This window comes from Psammomys obesus, unplaced genomic scaffold (assembly GCF_907164565.1).
Source record: "Psammomys obesus unplaced genomic scaffold, mPsaObe1.curated_primary_1811, whole genome shotgun sequence".
NCBI classification, from domain to species: Eukaryota; Metazoa; Chordata; class Mammalia; order Rodentia; family Muridae; genus Psammomys; species Psammomys obesus.
The window spans coordinates 862,003-878,583 of record NW_026590062.1 but is presented as its reverse complement, the minus strand read 5'-3'; the positions used below and the strand labels follow the sequence as shown (position 1 = coordinate 878,583).

Sequence of the window (16,581 nt, the reverse complement as noted above, 5' to 3'; positions counted from 1 at the left end):
TTCAAAATGGTTTCCTCAGGATTGTCAGTGCGCTGGAGAGAGGTTTCAGAGTGAGCATTAGCCCAGTGTCCATGAGAAGGAAACACCCAACACTGGAAGAAAAAACAAACAAAAACAAAAACAAAAACTTGATATAAGCTTTCATGGTAAACTTTATGGTATGTGTTGACTGTGATGAGTAAGAGATAACAAGTCAGTTTCAGGCATCAAAAGATCACTAACGGGGATGCTGACATCTGTCAAACATCTCCTAATTCTTCACTATGCGTCAATGCTTGGCAGTCAGGTGCTGGGCTGAAGGCAACTGTGACATTTAATAGTCCTTTCAAATCCATTTTGTTTTTTATTCCCATTTAACAAAAATTTGGAACAGTTCAATAGCTACCTCAACTTTTTAAAAACAATAAAACCACTTGTGATGCTCATATTATATACCACAGCCCCAGACGTGCACGGGCCACCAGGTGACAGGGAGCCTGAAGCATGATGTATGTTACTTTTTCCTTTAATAACAAAAATCCAAATTTGAGCTAAGTTCAACACACCAATGGGGCCTGATATTCCTATATCTACATTATTCTCTAAATTCTTGTGCCAACTCTTTTGTAAATATGGAACAAAAAATAATGGGGTTTTGTCGTCGTTTTGTTTTTGTGCTTTGTGTTCTCAGTTAATTTGACAGATCTGTTTGCCAAGAGATGGTGTTGACCCAGCATTTCTGAAAGGTGCTCCCCAACTGTGTGTGTGTGTGTGTGTGTGTGTGTCTGTCTGTCTGTCTGTCTGTCTGAGGTCCAGATCCACAAACACTGTCATTGTAAGTAACAGTGGAAAGGTAATTCAGTACTGGATCACAGAGGTTGTGGTTGATGAGTTCAGACTGAGTTGTGGGCTTCAGTGAGTCACCAGTGAATCTGATATGGGGAGATACCACAGTTAAGCTCCCTTCAAAATTCTGCTGCTTTCAGGTCTCAGTGATCAAGAGTAAAGAGCTGGAGAAGAACCAGCTCAGTGGTCTCTTCCCGCCTGGGAAACAACATGGGCTAAACTAAAGGTTTAGGGCTCCCAACCTTCCCAGTGATGTGGCCCTTTACACAGTTGTTCACAATCTGTGGTTGACCCCAACCATAAAACTATTTTGTTGCTATTTCATAACTGTCACTTTGCTACTGTTATAAATTATAGTGTAAATGTTTGGTATGCAGCATATTTGATATGTGACCCCTGTACAAAGATCATCCAACCCTCTCCCCAAAGGGGTCACAGGTTGAGAACCACTGGTTTAGTGTGCTCAGGAGAGGATGATGAGAATGACCACACAGCTTCTGGGAAGAAAGACACAGGCAAGTACATAAGTAGATAGACAACTGATACTTATTTCATATATGATGACATACAAATACATATGTATGTGTGTGAGAGACACACAAAGAGAGCTCAGACAGATCCTTTGTGGCTTTCCTGTGGAGAATGAAGCAGCTTCATGCCTGCTGACAAGGACCAGAGATGAAAACCTGGGATTCAGACTTCCTGAACTGAACATGCCCATGACATTCACAGAGCTGTATGGGAAAAAGTCTGCAATGTGGCTTAAAATGTAAGCGTTAAAGCCAGGGTGAACCATATCATGAGTGATTCTGATTCCTCACTTTCTTCAGGGATACAGCATTGATCATTCAGTTGAACAGTTGAAATCATCAATATCCTATTTTTACCTATGATTGTTACAAAACAATAACAAGTCAGTATGTGAATACATAAATACTTCCAAATAGAGTCCACAACAGATATCTCTAGATAGCTAAGAAAACAAAGTGACTAAGACATGAATGTATCATGTGCCCATTGTTTTGTTGAACCGTTAGACATTGTGTCATATGCACTTAATCACATACTATAAGACTTGTGTTCTACTCCACGGGATAGCAGTGCTGCCTTGTGGGTGGTTCACGCCATGGTCAGCCTGTGACCTGCGGTCTAGGTGAAGAACTAGGAAGCTGAGTTTTTCACCATCACTGCTCATTAATTTACTGCTTCAGTCAGTCTTTGTTGGCAGAGGAAATGAGGGGCCCCCTGCTGGAAGGTGTCTTCTAAGAGGCATGTCATGCCCCATGTCCGCAAGGCAGAGGCGATGTCACCTTTTCTCTGATAACTCAGGCACCAGAGGAGACATGGTGTGTGCCCAAGGCACAGAGAGAGGCTTCACGAATAGGCCTTTCATTATTACATCAGATTGGCCAAATGACCAGCAGCTACTGTCCAGAAGTCCCATCCAATGCCAGGCCATGGGTGACAGGCATATACTTAAAATTCTCGGGACAAAACAAACATTAAAAAAATAGTGTTAAACCAAAAGCCAAAGTCACCCATGGTGAATGAGTCATGCTCAGTAAGACCACAAGACCACAAGACCATAGAGAACTTAGAATGGAAAATATCCTTAGCAACATTCCTTTAATAGCACCCAGAGCCATGGAAGCCTAAACAGTTCAGAAATAGCAACTCTAGCCATCATTCGCTCTCCCTTTATTATTTGCTCAGAAGGAATCAAATTGAGAACAGCACACATGAAAGTGTCTGCCTTTGGGGGCATCACTTCCCATCACACCCACTTCTCAGGCGATGAAGACACCACACTCTGGAGTAGGGTGGCAATGACAGTCTTCATTCCTTCCTCTGGGGATGTGGTGACAATGCTGAGCTTGAGCAAATCCATTTTCTTAAGGAAACAAAATGTTACTCAGTGGAATGAAAGCAGGTTAGTAAGCATTTTTTTTCTTCTGCCTCGCTACCCGGGGAGACCTGCTGCTGAACAGGCCTGATGAGCATGGGCATCTCAGGGAGGCCTTTAGGGAAGCTAGGCAAGATCAGGAAATCCTCTAGCTGCTGAGGGACTGGCTGTTGGCTGGCTACAGTTACTTAATAAATGCACTGAGCCCAGCATGCATCAAAGCTGTTAAATGGATGTGCGCTGTTTCAGGCAAATGAGGTTTTATGGTTGCTATGGCAACAGAAAACAGATGTACACGACTATTAAGCATTGGAAAAGTGTTTACTCACTAGCCCTACAAAAGCTCCAGTACTATAGGAATGGCCACATGACAGCAGCTCCAGGACATAAGTTTTATGTGTATGAAGATTTGGGAAGCACCATTCTTCAGGAATTTATGAAAAATTAGTTTTTAGTACTAAGCTAATCACACACAGTAACTTTCCTGTGACACTTTTAAACTCAGAGTTAGAAGACATCCAGGACATTAAATTTTGAGGATAGCATATATCTGAACAAACCACAACATTTAGCTTGACGCATGTGGGGACTGGCAGGGACTATGTTATACTAGATCACATAACGTACATTAGGCTTCCTACTTCTAATTTCTTTTGTCTCTAGCTACCTAACTAGACAGAAGCATAGGTTCCAGTAGGAAGAAAATGCAATTCAATTTCTATTCCTATTTCCTACAGGGCTTCTCCAGCAGGAATATCACTAGCAGATATATCAATAGCCTTGGCACATTGATCAAAGATATGTTATCAGCTGTGGAAATCTATTCCATTTAATAAACAGTCACTCAGGACACTAAGGCAGTGAGGTACCAGGCAAATCACACGGTAGCAAATGGAAAAAAGGGACACCAAGCTACCTACTGTGAAATTTGGGAGGACTCAAGTCATTGTCATATTATGATTCTTTACCTGTATCTAATTCTTTTTCATGAATAAAACAAACTAGGGGAAAAAGTAAACATAAGGTCTGGATGTCTGACAAGCTGAGAGTGCAGGTAAATAGCCTGAGTTCCTCAGAGGAGGATCATCCCATAAATGAAGCCTGCCCAAGGTCTGACCACCCAGTGACAGTGCAGAACCTAAACCTGAGGAACCGCCACAGAAGTGGGCATTTCTGAGCACACTAACTAGCATCAGTTAGAGTTCCCCAGCTCAAGAGTCTTTGCTCAAGGTTTCATTCATTGCTTTTGTAATGTCTCTGAAATGACTTAGCTTGCCCACGTTCCATGGTAATGATACAGGACAGAGACCATGTCCCCTGGGATCCATGCAGCTCGGCTGCTCCGAAATCCTTTCTCTGACATTTTCACAGTTTAATATCAGGTATTTATCTTATTTAATGGGCATGCTGAAGCACACCATGCCATAAAGAAGGGCTCTTTCCTTCTACTGGCACCAGAGATACACAGTCAGCATCCTGTAAAGGGAGCATATTCCAAGGGAGGGAACTGTGTGTGAAGGTCAGGGAGTGAGCACGTGCAGGTGTGCTGAGGGCAGGGAGTGAGCACACAGGTGTGCTGAGGTGGGGATGGGGGTGCGGAGGCACAGGCGCTGAGCCTGGGGGTGAGGTGAAGCTCACTGAAAGGTAAGCTTTAGATTTAATCAGTGTTCTTACAAGAACGGACAGACTGACATCACCTAGCTAGTTCTTTCCAACAGTTGTAGAAACAAGAACACTGTAGACAAACACAATGCAAACTGCTGCCTAAAAGGGCACAGGACAGGGCCCCACAAACAGCTACAGAGATGGCATGGCCCCACCACCAGGCATCCTTTTCAAGACTGATTCATGAGCTTAGGGAGAATGTTTTTCAGACAGGTCACTGAGACACACTGGAGAAAGACTGGCTGAGGCTCATCTGTGGTAGTGATGTGTGTAGGGAGGAGAGCCAGTCACCATGGTAATGCACACTTCACAGTGAGAGCACTGAACCACAGCAGGCTCCATGACACACTAGTTTGAAAATATTTGATTCTGAAAGAGAATCAGCTTTCCTTTCAAGTAGTAATGAGAATTCCAGATCTTCTACTGGCTCATTTAATTGGAAGTGCAAGGATCCTTGCCAGACCTCACATCTAATTCCTACCTTTCCCCTTTACAGATTAACCGGGTGGGTGTTACTGCACTTGCTCATTTAGACATGAGCTCCGTTGTTCTCAGGCTCTAGCCTATCATGGTCTGTATGAGAACTTAGTGTATCTGCTCAGTTCTAACTTCTACTTAGGTGAGGAAAGTCACATGCTTACTTCTTATGGGCATCCTTTTTCTGACCCACTTTCTATTACTTAAAAGCAACACTTAGCACTCAGGGATCATAAAGAAAAGCTGCTGCATCTTTAATAAAATGCCTCATGCAGGTCTTGAGAGCTGGCCAATAAAGTTTTGGTGACTGCCAACACCCAGTGGCCTTCTGGCAGCACCTGGCCTTCTAAAGCTGTTCCCTGGCAATAGTCTTTCAGGCAAGTACTAATTTTATTGTAGCCAGTTTACGATTTTCCCTTGTTTCCTTGCTATTTTTAAATTCAAGGCTGTAACTGAGGCTTCGGAAGGGTCAAGAGATGAAGGCGCCATTGTGCACTGTGGGATCCCAGTGGCTGTGTGTGGTGAGATTCTCAGGGGCATCAGCGGCCTTTAGAAATGCACGTTAAAAGGAATTTGAATTTAGGGTCCTTTGGGGAACCCAGTCCAACCAACAACACATTGCTTTGCTTCTTTATCTTTTATTCTACTTTTAATTTCTTCTTTCAAGTGCTCGGAGTCTCTCAGTGCTCTCCCCAGCCTTGTTCATTAAAGTTATTTCTGTACATTGGCTACCCTCACCAGACCTATTTAGCTGCATTTAAAAACAGTGTCTTGGGATGAGCATTGACTTTTAGCATAGTGTCCCAACACTGACTTCTATAACACAATACACCATCTTTGGGTCTGACTAGGACTTGCACTTAACAATGCCAAGTTTATTCAAAGTCCTTTCATGTAGACTTCAGAGATGTGGGTTCTTAGGAGCACAGGCTAATTAAAAAGGGGTTGGAGAAGCAGCATGATTCCAAGGATGGCTAACTGGGAGGAAGAAAGGCATGTTTGAAAAGGGCCCTGAAAAGCCGTCCTCTTCTCAAAGGAGGCTTACTCCTAACAATCCGGATGAGCAGGAATATTACATGAGAAAGTGACAAGTGTGTGCCTTGGGCCCCACCAGTCTTTCCATCAAGCCCTCTGAGCAGAAAGGGAGAAGCTGGGCTCAGCACGGCAGCACTCGGTAGCAGAGCGTCTGCCTGGGGATGGAGGGAGGTGTGCAGGCTGGCTTAAATCCAGCCCTACCCCATCACCCGGAGGCCCTGCAAGGTAAGGAGCTCTGTGATCATCCCCAAGTCCCTTCTGCATCTGAAAATGTGGGTCCAGGACTTTCACTACTTTATTACCCAAGAACTATTGAATTATCTCTTGTTTACTGTGTTCACTTGATAGTTCTTTAATTCTTGGGGGTTGGGTAACAAGCAGAAAAAAACACACATTGAGGAAGCATCTGAATCCTAAAATTACATTAAAAAAAAACCCAAATATTTCAAATGTGACCCTTGAGGGTTAGTTTCTAAAACAAAAGTTCAGAGATGAGAAAAGTCACATTACAGGAAATTACAGCCCTGGTGATGCTATTACACAGCAGTCTCTGGTTGAGACATTGCCTAACAGCAATTGGTGTGTCTGGACAAACTGAGACCCCAGAGAAACCTTGTGTTTTTTGCTGACTGTTAGTAAGTGCAGATTACACTCCACCATTAAAAACTTTCTAACCCATAAATTTTAAAGTTCATAAAGTTTGGAGTTCAGAGGTCAAGCATTAAGTAACATTTATTCTCCATTAATGTCAGTGTCTATTCACCTGTTTCCATCACCTTTTTTAACAGGCAAATAGATATACTACCCAGGTGCAACTTCACACACTCCTGTACCAGACACTCTCAGTCAAAAGACATTACCAGAAAAGCCACTACCAACAGCTCCTCCAAGGATATGTCAGACAGAGTCAACACCACTTCCTAAACAGCATTCATAAACAACCTCAAAAGCTGTTGATTTTACTGGTAAGAAACAGGGTCAAACACTCTCAAAGTAAACTGCAAGTGACGCTCAAGGCCATCTTCCCTGGAACAGCTGCCAATTGTGGTGACCTGACACACTGTTCTTGCTGCTCAGTGGGCTGAAACTTCAGATGAGCATTCCTTACAGCCTCAGGGACAGGCACAAGGTATAGTGAGCTATGAACCACAGCCTCAGAGACAGGTACAAGGTGTAGTGAGCTGGGTGTCACTCTCTCCACTGAAAATCCTCACTAAAAATGGGCTAAAGATGGCTTCAGAAGTTTCATGTACACAGTGCTCAGCAGGGATAGGGGGCTCCCATATCTCCTGAGACCCCACTTTGAGAGCTCTCTTCTCACTGAATGAAGCCCATCAGAGAACACTAAAAAGAAATCAGGGTGAGGTTGAGGTTTTAAAGAAAGCTGGTTTGGAAACAAAGACAGGACAAAAATAATCCACTATCAGTAAACCAGTGTTAAGGCCAATGGACTAGAAGCTGGAAACCCCCCAAATGAACAGCCAGTCTGTCCTCTGGTGGGTCTGTCAGAGCTTTGGCTGTGTCTCTTCTGTAATAGGGGGCTGAGTATTGTCTAAGATCTTCATCTGATCCACAGGCTATGATTCTAAATAAATAGCACCAGGAATTGATACAGAAATAAAACACAATAAACTATACACAATAAACTACTTCTGGCTAGTCCAGACTGCTTTGTAACAGAGAAAACCATTTCCCAGGAACAAGTAGAACAGAACTGCATAATTAAGCAGCTACCTAAAGGTGCCAGCGTGCTCTGTGGGCATTAAGAACAGGATGAGCAGAGGTCCTAGCAGAGGCAAACACCTAGGTTTTTAGTCATTCCATTAGAAAGGGCAATCGGTGTAAGCTCAAAGCTGAGCATGTCGTGGCTGCCTGGAAGTACAAACACCAGAACTACTCAGCATTCTCATACACCTGGCAGACAAAACTAGCTGAAAGCTACTCAGGAAGCTGTGATTTACAGAGCCAGCGCTACGAAAATGCACCTTTACTGCACGGTGCACCGTTCTTGGTGCACTTCACCATGCAGTGAAACTTCATAAGCAGCAGCAGATGATAAGATGTTCTACACAGACTATCAAATCACGCTCTTGGCATCCTTCTGGGACCACACAAATAAGAGTCCCAAGAGTCCCCTTCTAATGGTAGCATCGCAGGCTTAGGGTTAGGACCAAGCCAAAGAGCAAAGCTGAATAGACAGGCAAGACAGCCTTTAGGATCATCACATGTTTTATTTTTCTAGGTTGAGATGACCTTACAATGCCTATCAGATATCAAAGATGATGCTCCCCAGAGAAAGAGCATTATCACTGAGATATGCTGAATATTTTTTTTATATATATACAATGGTCAGTAGTAGTCAGTATGAAAGGAACCAGGCACAACAGAACCAAGAGAAACAAAAAGAAAATGGAAACAAACCCATGAATCATTGGAGACAGAATGTAAAATAACTGATATCGGACCGCGGGGTTAATCATGGAGGTTAGGTGCATGAGGATAGTGTGGTGCTATCCTGGTTTGGTGCTATCACTCAGGCCTTCTCCTCATTTGTTATGCACAGCTACAAAACAGAAGAATGATGGCCAGAACCTGGAAGAGGACTTGGGTCATTGTGAGCCAAAGACAGAACCACCCTCTACAGATAAGACCCTCCTGGAAGAGAAGGTGAAACTAGAAGAGCAGCTGAGGGAGACCACAGAAAAACACAAATGAGCTTTGCATACTGAGAATCTGCAGCAGAGAAGCCAGAAGCTGGGGGAGGAGGCCAAGTTATACGGCATCCAGGGCTTCTGCAAAGACTTGCTGGAGGTTGCAGACATCCTGGAGAAGTCAACCCAGAGTGTTCCAAAGGAGATCAGCAACAACAACCCTCACCTGAAGAGCCTATATGAAAGGCTTGTGATGACCGAAGTCCAGATTCAGAAGGTGTTCACAAAACACGGCTTGCTCAGGCTTGACCCCATTGGGGCCAAGTTCGACCCTTACGAACACGAGGCCTTGTTTCATACCCCTGTGGAGGGGAAAGAACCAGGCACTGTGGCACTAGTTAGTAAGGTGGGCTACAAGCTGCACAGATGCACTCTGAGGCCAGCTCTGGTAGGGGTGGTGAAGGAAGCATAGCTGTCTTCCTGGGGCTCTGGACTTTGTAGGTCACTTGCTAAAACTCAAAGAGCAGGCTTATAATTTCTCATCTGTGAATACATCTGACCCTTATCCAGCCTTGTTGGAAATCTTAAGGAAGCTAAGCAGAACATGAAGCTGCTTGCACACTGTGTCGGGGACTCTGGGAGCCTGGTCACTGAGTTTAGCACCACCTACTTCAGAAGAGGGCCGGCAGGGCCTCAGGAGTAGAGTGACTAACATTTTATCTGTTCTACCTGGTGACTGATAAGTACTTTACACACACAAAAAAAGGTCTTTGGATACATCTAAAAAAAAATAAAAATGTTCAAAAACTAATAAGATGGGGCTGGAGAGATGGCTCAATTGCTAAGAGCATTAGCTGCTCTTTAACAGAACCTGGGTTTGATTCCCAGCACCTACTTGGTGGATAATAGGTATCTGAAGCTCCAGTCTCAGGGAATCTGATGGCCTCTCTTCTGTCCTCTACATGTATCAGGCAAGCATGTGGTGCACAAACATGCAAGAAGACAAACACTCATACCTATAAAATAAAACTTAACTTAAAACATACAGTTTTGGGGCTGGAGAGAGAGCTGGTCAGCTAAGAGTGTGCGCTATTCTTGCAGAGGACTTGAATTTGGTTTCAAGCACCCTTGTCAAGAATTTCACGATGCTTACAGCTCCAGCTGTTGGGACCCTACATCTCTGGCGTCCAAGTCACCTGGACCCATGTGCACATACCCATATGTGCACACATGTACACATAATTAAAAGTAACATAAATAGGTGCTAGAGAGATGCCTAAGTGGTTGAGAGCGCTGTCTGCTGCTCAAGAGGACCCTGATTGACACCTAGCGGAGGTGCACGTGCACACACAAAAGGGGGACATCACCAAAGGGGGAAAGTGTGCGATGTGGGGGTGGAAACAGAAAGAATGCGGGCAGAAAACAGTCTGAATTCTAACAGGGGTAGGGGCAGTCAGACTGCAGACTGCGAGGACGAGAACCCTGGGATAGAAAAAGAGTTAAGAGATGATGGGTGAGGGTAAACAGGGCAAAAGGGTAAAAACTTCAAGCCACAAATTCAAGAGCCTTGGTGAACCTCCCTATAGCAATTACAAAGCAAACCACACCCAGGCAGCAAAAGAAAAAACAAAAAGAGGGAAAAGGGATTATCTTCAACAACAGTGACATGGAAAGAGAATTTTCAGTAGGAAAAAAAAAAATGGAACCAACCTAAAAGAATTAACAAATAGAGGAGATGTTCATGTAACGTGTAACAGAAAACATAAGCTACAGGAACCAAAAAGGATCTGACAGAGATGATGCTCAGAATGAAGCCAGGCACAAGAGGAACCAAAAACCAAGAAAAATTAGTCTAGTCACAGCTTGTCAGATTTTGGTTATCCTTGGCATGGCTAACACTGGAGGATACCAGAATCAAACTCCCGAGTGCCTGGAAACAATGGACTGTACAGAGCTTGGAAAGGTGTGCTCACCTGGAAAAATGCACAGAAAATCCATTTTTTGAAATTACTTGTGCACTCTCACATGCTCATGGCATTTCAGTAAAAGTTCATTTAAACACATGGGTACTAACAGAACCCGATTTAAAATACAAATGTGCTTCATAATGATTTACACATAGCTCCTCCTCCTGCTCACTATTTACACACATATCCGGCCAGCCACTCACTCTTTGCATTTGAAAGCCACTAAGGAAAGAAATGGCCCCAGAAACAGTATCTTGCAATCCCAGTTCATGTACATAAAAATTCTAGATCGAATTTAAGATATTTCTATGGAGAACCAATTCTAATGATAAGCAAATATAAAACAATAGGATCTATGAGGAAGTTTTTATTTAAGAGTGCCCACAAGAATAAAACAGGAGCATGGACGGCTGCCATGCAGGAAAGACAGCAGCCGCCAACGGAACAGAGAAAGTGAGAGCCGGGGGCTAATGGGCTCCGGCTGCTTTTAAGAGGACTGACTTCTAATGTTGAGAGCACAGCAGGGTAGCTATGGCTTGTGACAGTTCACAGTGTGTTTCAAAATAGCTGGCAGAGAACGTTCCGAATGATGCCGATGCCGAGGAATGATGGTGAAGCATTTGAGCAGCACATGCAAGGGATTCAACCCCCAGAACTTCGAGAAGGGCTGAGAGGTGTCAGACATGATGAGCACACTGACATCCAGTCTAGTCAAATACACTCTGTGCCCTACATATGTGTATGGTTATCATAGCAATTAAAAGGTTTGTCTGACAATTGGAACAGGGTGGCCTCAAGCACATCATATAGTCAAGGGCACCCAAACCTGGTCCTCCTGCCTGTGTTGGCCTCCCAAATGCTGGTGTCGTTGGTGTGCACCACAAGGCCTAGTTTTATGTGACACCACAAATGGAACCCAGGACTTTTTGTAACAGACAAGCACTCTGCAAACTAAGCTTTATTCCCAGCAGTAATTAATCTCCTTTATTAAAAAAGAGAGAACCTTGAATTCTATAGGGTTCTTAAAGTCCACTGCGGCACACTTAACAATCAAAGGACTCCGCAGGCTACACCAGGCTCACTTCTGTAAATACCCTATTTCTAAAACAGCTTTTGGGACAACCGTCAGTCTGTTCTAAGAGATTTGAAGGCCTTTCCAACTGCTTGTGCATTTTGCTTTTAACAAGGAGAAAAATGTCTTAAAGGAATGATTTGCTTCAAAAAATAAAATTGGGATGTAGTTTGTGATACAGACCATTAAAGCATTCTTTCTGATTTGTTCTTCCTGTTTTCTTACAGGATCTCAAGGCAGTGAAGGAAGCAAAAATCTAGTTCAGGTTTACAGGTGTGGAATATTTTTTCACTCCAGCTATGTGGTCATCCCACTCTGCTGCTTCAACAGTTCCTGACAAACATGCACACCCCACTTATGTTCTTCTTACTCCTCTCTTGTGTGAAGCAAGACCCTCCAACTGTTTTGCATGAGGGAGGAAAGTTATTTTGTAGTGAAGGAACTGTTGTTTATATTCCAGGGGAGGGGGGAACAGAGGCAGGTAGATAATTGTGAGTTTGAGGCCAGCTTGAGCTACATAGCAGGTATGGGACAGCTAGAGCCTCACAGTGAGACCATGTCTCAATAAATAAATAAGGGCTACTTTAAGATCTTTAGAAATACCATATTTTCTTTTGAGGCCAAGTCTCATGTATTGCAGGCTAGCCTTGAATTTGCTAAATAGCTAGAGGCGGCTTCTTGGTATTTGGCTTGCCCAACCAATGGTCTTTTCCTTAGCATTCACTGTGGGAAGCCACCCATAGGAAAAGGCCACTGTCTGAGCAATGAGCATTCCATCAGTAAGACATGGTGGTCCCATGCTCTGCAGCAGACATCCTCTACCCTGTCACCATCCGATCTGTGCTCATGGCTATCGTGCACCTCAGCATTTGGGGCACTTAGATGGATATTGGCCATCTAGGATCATATTCTGTATTGTCCTAAGATGTACTGTGTAGGAAGAGCCAGGACAGAGACGGAGCTGGGGAGAAGATGTTCCCCTGGCATTGAGGGTAGGGATGGGGTGCCCATGAAACTTACACCAGGCGGATCCCACTCCACACTAGATCACCAGAATAACCGCTCACGCCTCCTACCTCTCCACCTTCTCCATCCCTTATTTTCTAACGTTCTATGGTACAAAAAGTGATGAAAACGTAGGAGTCAAGAGAGCTGCATGCCCTGTCAAGAGTCTGGAGCCCTAATGCTTTTCTGTGTGCTCTGCTAAACTTGCTTTGTCAGGTCACTTTTCATCAGTCCAGCTGCCTCCCATACAGTTTAAAGTGTGCACTATTCCTAAATCCCGCAGCATGTCAAACTAGAGCTCAATGGTTTTGCCTAGGACACGCACACAATGTGATGTGCACATTTTAATCAAACCATCAATGACCTGGTAACTCCCTACTCTGTCCCTGGCCCCACGTCTACTCCCAATGAGCTTCCACTGCAGGTCGGTGTCGCTTTCTCTAGATTTCTTGCTGCTCAGTTCATAAACTATGTTTGCTTTTGTGCCCAAACTTTCCATGGATCTACTGGTTTGGAGATTTATTTCTATTGCACTTATTGTATAAGCGTGCAACAGTTAACATATCCATCCTTCTACCAAGAAATAACCAATGGTTATTTCCAGAGTTTGCTGTTATGAGCATTCTCACAGTCATTGTGTGGAGATGTGTTCTCAGTTCCCAGACGGGTGTCTAGGGGCTATCTCGCTGGGCCGTGGGGTTACTACGTGCTGAGATATAATGAAGCTGTCAAGCATGTTTTAAAAGTGCTTGCACCATTTACACCTCTCAACAACAACATATAAAAATAAAATACACTTGATGGCTGGGGAGAGTGGCATGTACGCCTTTAATGCTGCCCATGGGAGGCAGAGGCAGGAGGATCTCTGTACATTCGATGCCAGCTAGGTCTACAAAGTGAGTTCCAGGACACCCAGGGCTACATAATGAATCCCAAACAAAATATAATTCGCCCCTGTGAGCTATAAACATTACAATCAGAGCTGAAATTTTTGTCTTGAGCAAGCACTGGATTTTTATTTTATTTTTTTAATGTATGTGGGTGTTGAGGCTGAGTGTACACCTGTGCAACATGTGTGTGCTGTGTAGTTCGAGGCCAGAGAGGGTATCAGATCCCCTAGCGCAGGAGTTATATACAGGTGGTCAGAATCCATCATAGGGTGCTGGGGACAGAACCCAGGTCCTCTGGAAGCGCAACCAATAATCTTAACTGTGGAGCTGTCTCTCTGTCTAGCTCCAAGCATGTGGGTTTTAAAGAAATGAAGGAAAAAAAGAAGTACACACAGTCTTTTACATTCAGCAATGCACTGGTGAGCTCTGATACGCCTTCACCCTGATATTCTTCCCAGAGCGCTTTGCATGGTGCAGGGTTCCTGGGTCGCCACTTAGCTTAACATGTATTTATTTTACTTTCACTCTTGAAAATTAAATTTTTTGTTATTGAATTCTGGGCTAACAGAGTTTTCTCACGACTTTAAAATGTTTGCCCTTGCCTTCATTATTTCTGTTAAAAAGTCAGGCACCCTTTGTGTCTATGCCGTGTGTCATACTCTCAAGAGGCTTTCAAGATTTTTCACTTTTAATTTGTTTACAGAATATGGTTTTTATTTGCACTTATCTTGCTGAGGTCACCTAAGCTTTTAGAAGCTGAACATTTATTTCCTTCTAATTAATTCTGGAGAAAATGTTATCTACTAATGTTAAATACTACTTTTGTCTGATTTTCTGTCCTTTTCCCACCACGTATATAATCTGCATGCATCTGGCCCTCCCAACTGAGACTCCCCTACTCTTTCTGTCCCACTGTCCCTCTGAGGCTTCAGATTGTGTGTTTTCCATTGACCCATCTTCAAGATTCTTTCTGTCACCTAGAGTGTTCTAGCAAACCAGCCCAACAGACTTTTGTTCAGATGCTCCATTCTTCAGCCGAACTTCTACTCTACTGCCTGCAGTTTCTGTTATTTTGTCAAGATTTGCTGTTTTTCATACACTATGAGCATATATTTTTTTTTATATATTTGAACACACAACACCTTTAAAAAAAAGAAAAGGCTATTGTGTTTGCCAGGCTGACCTGCTCCTGGGCCCATCCAGTGTCTAGGAGGACAGGCCACAGCGCCATACTTGGCTGACTACAGCCCATTTCAATTAACCCCATCAACTTTGCTTCTTGAGGCTGGTCTTATTCGGTGCCTTTTATCTTGGGGGTGAGCCTTATTTTCTAGTTTAGATCTCCTAAATCCTCACCTGAGGTTTCTTCTACTCTGCACAAGAAGGACCACAAAATGCTATGGCCGGAAGTGGACACCTAAAAACATGATAGGCAGCAATGATGATGACAGAGAACTTCAGAAAACCCTTGGGGAAAACAGTGGCTGTAGGCAGCCTGTTTCGCACTCATTATGTTTTATGCCTCAAACAGGTTCACCGGACATGTTTCTTTTGAGGTCATCGCTATTTCATCAGCAGGTTGAAAAGAAGTTTTTATAACTGGCGTCAGGTCTAAAGGTCTGACTCAGCTGATTTATAGAGCAAAGATCTCTTGCTCAAACTGGGTCCTGTTGCCTTTCTCTGCACATCCTGCCATCTGCGGTGACCTGAGTTACGGTGTAGCTGTCCTGCTCATTTCTCAAAGGCCTATGAGACACAGACAGAAGGTTGCCAGGCCTTCCCCTGTCAACTAAATATTCCCTGTGAGGTTTTAGTTCTTAGCTAAAATGGAATGGTTTTTACATTTTAATCTACTCCCTGCACTACTAGAAGTAAAATAACTACCCCAACTACATTCTTTCTCTCTTACACACACACACACACACACACACACACACACACACACACACACACACATACACACACACACGCACACATACCACAAACCATTTAATGGATTTCACATTACCACTGGTGCAGATTTTACACATAATACACACACTGTGTAGAAAGTGGCTGAAAAAAAAAGAAAAGAAAAAAAGTCTCCAAGGAAATACCACTGGAGACAGTGCTTGGCGAAAGTGATGTCATCAGGAGTCATCTGAGTAATTTCCTGCAGCCCCATCCGAAAGGAGACCCATAAGCTCAGTTTTCTCCTAGCCTGACGAACCATGGGTGTCATGAGCTGGTGCTGGTCATAATTCACCTTCATTTTCATAAACATAAAGGATTAGGTTTTACTTCACAAGATCTTTTGTGAGAAGCATGATGAGACTGTAAAAAACATCCTCACTGATGTGAATTTTAGAGTTTAGTCTCTAACAGCAACGATAACTGCAAAAATAAAGACAGAAAAATCAAAACTTAATAATTGTGTTTTCTAGTGTCTAAGACTTGTTCTCCAGCTCCAAAGATGCAAGAACAAATTGAGGAAGCTTCTGTTCCTACTGTCACCAGGACCCTTCTCCAGGCTACAAGCATCACCAACTTTGGCCTGGTACAGGAGGGACCTCCAGAGGGTTGATCCTCCAAGGACAGGGGCAACAGTTACCTCCTCATCTTCACAGCAAAGGCATAACACTACAACAAAGCTATAAGGATGCCAGTGTCAGAGATGAAACTCATTAGTAAGCTCTAGCAGTGAGGCGATGCTGTCTGCGTAAACACAGCATGACCTAAGAGGAAGGCAGCAAACGGTTCAGCGTCTTGAGTGCTGGGTCAACCGAATCCATTGGAAGAAACCTGACTTTGTTCTTTGCCCCAAACCAAGCATGGCCTCAGAACTAAATGCAGATACTGAAACGATAAAGCCATGTGGCCTTGGGAAACACAAACATTTCCCTAAGCAGGCCACAAAGAGACCAATAAATTGGACCTCATCAGCAGTTGGTATGATGTCAAAAAGAAACAAGAACTGAGAAAGAGAGATTTGGTGAGCAAGAGATGTTCAGCCAAACTTCGCAGGGCCTAAAGTGGGGATTCACACAGGGGAACCAAAATGAGCTAATATGCAGAAGGATAAAAGTCATGGCAAGCAGACTCACAGAGACTA

General features: G+C 43.7%; 1 protein-coding gene and 1 pseudogene across 3 annotated transcripts in view; one reads left to right on the top strand and one right to left on the bottom strand.

The window, feature by feature from the left end:
• The window catches only part of Ttc28 (tetratricopeptide repeat domain 28), a 412,775-nt gene that overhangs the window by 177,007 nt on the left and 219,187 nt on the right, over positions 1-16,581 (bottom strand). The gene's annotated exons all lie outside the window — the stretch shown is intronic.
• On the top strand, positions 8,384-9,028 carry LOC129675727 (grpE protein homolog 1, mitochondrial-like; annotated as a pseudogene).